This window comes from Fragaria vesca, linkage group LG2 (genome assembly GCF_000184155.1).
Source record: "Fragaria vesca subsp. vesca linkage group LG2, FraVesHawaii_1.0, whole genome shotgun sequence".
NCBI classification, from domain to species: domain Eukaryota; kingdom Viridiplantae; phylum Streptophyta; class Magnoliopsida; order Rosales; family Rosaceae; genus Fragaria; species Fragaria vesca.
This window is the reverse complement of record NC_020492.1, coordinates 27,856,694-27,860,220: the sequence shown is the minus strand read 5'-3', so window position 1 is coordinate 27,860,220 and position 3,527 is coordinate 27,856,694.

Below are 3,527 nucleotides of genomic sequence, written 5' to 3'. Positions count from 1 at the left end.
ATCTAGGCAATAATATATAATTGGACAACGGACGGCCTTAGAATTATTGATTTTGTAGAAGATTCATAGTTTAGCTACATTGTATGAACAATTTTCTACCTAGTTAATTCATTAATTATTTTGTATATATGAATAATATTTGTCCATCTGTGATCAATATATGAAAAATGGTCCAAATCCAGTGCTTCTGGTATATATGTATCTGTATGTGTTTCATTATTGTTACTGATTTGTAATTTTTGGAAACAGTGAAACCCAAAAAAAAAACAAAATTCAGTGTTTTTTCATCCTAATTAAAATCTCTTAGGCGACGGAACCAGAAACCTTCGTCGCCCAAGATATTTGTCTTCGTCGCCCAAGATATTTGTCTTGGACGATGGAAACAGTAATCTTCGTCGCCCAAGATAAACAATCGAAGCCACGGAACAGTAACATTCGTCTCCTAAGATACAATACCTAGGCGACGGAAATAGTGTCATTCGTCGCTTAAGATAAACAACCTATCTGACGAATACAAAGATCAATCGTCGACTAAGAACAGTTACACATTCGTCGGGCAAAAACAATACCGACGAATATTCCGTCGCTTAAGAACGATCATATATTCGTCAGTAAACATACATACCGACGGCAGTTCCGTCGGTTAAGAGGAATTTCATATTCGTCGGCTAAGAACATTTCAGACAAAGAGTTTCCGTCGATAGAGAGTTTTATCGACGATTCCGTTTGTCGACAAGGCAGGTAAGGGTCCGTCGGGTTGGATTGGTCTTAGTCAACGACTAACTTAATTTCCGTCGCTTAAGTGTCTACCTCACGACACCTAGGCGACGAAACTTAGGCAACAGAGAATTTGTCGGCCAAGATTGTAATCGACGGACATGCGGTCTTAGGCGACGAATTGTTTCCGTCGGTTAAGTCGATGTTTCCACTAGTGTAGGTATTAGAATTGTATAAGGGCAATCTTGTTATTCTCTTTCATAGCCCTATCTAGGCCTATATATACTTCTTCTAACCTCATTCTCCATCAATCAAGAGACACAATGTAGCCTCCATAGTTTCTTTCCTTTTCTTTACTGTTTTGAGCATTTATTCAATAAACCACGATTTTTAATGGTATCAAAGCACTTGGTATCCATTCTGGTGCCTTGTGGGTCTGATTTTTCCATTTTTGCTTCCGCGATTCTCATATTCTCATTGTGGTTTCCCAAATTACAAACCCTTTTCTTTATCGAATACCAAAACAACCCAACACAGAAACCAACCCCATAACCCCAACTCTCTCTACCTCTCTGTCGCTCCCCGATCACAATCCCCAAAACCCATCAATTTTGATCTTCTGGGTTTCTTTGATACTCGGTAAAGGTTGAATCTTTGAGGCTAGGTTTTGTTTCTGATGATTTCTAATATGGCGCCGTCTAGCTCAGCAGCTGCTGGATCTGTCGATTCAGATGTTATCAGGAGGTCCAAGAGCCCGAAATATTCAAGATTTACTCAGCAGGAACTTCCAGCATACAAGCCAATTCTCACGCCTCTCCAATTTCAAAGCCGAGCAGTTCAAATCATAATCATTAATCGTTGGTCTGATTTCACAACTCGAGATTACTTCACGGCGAGCCGGCATCGCTGTTGTTCTATGGGCATCGATTTGCAATCTATAGGCACTGATTCGGTACTCCTCTCTCTCATACATCTTTGTGCAACTTCTCCTTCCCAGTGCCATCTTCGGCAGTCTGTTTATGCATCGTTTTCTCTAATGGACATTTTGTCGTATACTTGGTGTGCATCCATTAATCCAAGTCTCTGTGGAACTCGGTAATTCTAAATCGTCTCCACTGCCTTGAACATGATTTATTGTTGTTCATATGTTGATTTAGTGAAATTGGAAGAATTGATGGAATTGACTATCTGCAATGATAATTGTTGCTACTTGATTAATTATCATCGAGTGTTCTTTGTTATGTTGCCTTCATGATATCTTGTGTTCTTCTTGTTTCTAGTTGTCTCATCGACTAGAATCTTTGCCACATACTGCTACATGAAGAAAATTTTGGGGTTATAAGGTTGATTTGTTGTGGTTTGGCCCGACATGCTCATGTGTTGCTTGAACTTATTCAATTGCCCACAATCTTGTCCATTTTGCCTTCTGCATTTTTGTTTTCCTTTTTTGTTCCTTTTTTTTTTCTTTATAATCTTCTGGGCTAAGGCTGTGGGCACCTCATTCAAAGTGAGACCATGCAAATGCATATGGGGGTAGATTTAAACCCCTGTTGTGTGTTGGCTTTTACTATATATTGTGGTTTGCCTAGGCATATGGTATTATTGAGTGCTATATCAGATCACTAGAAAATGTTATGTATCTCAAAGAATTGCGGGTTTGTCCGTATCAGTCTGATAAACATTAGCAGCTTGGTCTTTATCTTTGGAATTACATGCAGCCTGTGTTCCTACTCTTTGAAGGGAGAATAACAATTTGATGCTCTGGGTCATCATGAGTACATTGGTATCTGATTTGGTATTGTTGATCTTTACCTAAGATTCACATCTAATGTGTTGATATCATTGTTTACCATGGCCTATATTCTTTTGGATTATACACATCTTTCAAGCTTGTGACCAGTATGTTTAGAGAGAAGAGGGGTCATTTGTGCAGTATTCGCTTCAAGGTTTCTTCCATCAAGCAATTTACATCAGATCGTGCTTTGAGGGGTCATTGGGATTCACTACCAGGACAAGCACTTTAGCCGACGAAAAATTTTCGTCGGCCTGTCAGCTTAATTCGTCGGCTAAGATTTCGTCGGGAAAAGGTCGTCTGTGGTGACTTTAGCCGACGACACATGTAGAAGTCGTCGGCTATAGTTCAGACTTTAGACGACGAAAAAAATGTCGTCGGTTATAGTCCAAACTTCAGCCGACAAAGCTATTCGTCGGCTATAGTCTAGAGTTTAGCCGACGAAAAACATGTCGTCGGTTATTTCTCCGACTTTAGCCGACGAATAATTTAAAATATTCGTCAGCTAAAGTTTGTATGTCACATCCCGACCCTTATATTTTTACCTTATTTACTAGCGTGTTTATAATAAGAATTTTACCGTCTCGATCATTGAGTAAATAGTTTAATTGGTCCCTAGAGGGGTTTCGGGGACGATTATGTGCGGAGGATTATTCGTATGAGGAAAATACGACGACGGTAAAAATAGTAAATTTTAGCTAGTAAAAGGTAATTTTTATTCGGGTATTATTTTTCGGGGTGTTAAATTTTGGAATTTTGGGTTAAAAGGAGAGTTGGGTCGGCTGGGCCGAGCCCAACCCATTTCTTCTTCTTTTCCCTTTCTCTCTCTCTCCCTCCCGTTTTCTCTCTTCCCACCCGAGTTTCTTCTCCCTCCACCCGGAAATTCGCCACCGCAGCCCGCCGCCGTCCGGCCACCAGCTGTCGCCGCTCCAGCCCAGATCGGACCCCCGTCACCTCCTCTCCCTCCCCGGCCTAGCCCCCGAGCCTCTAACCCGCCGGAGAGGAGAAAAAGCCGCCG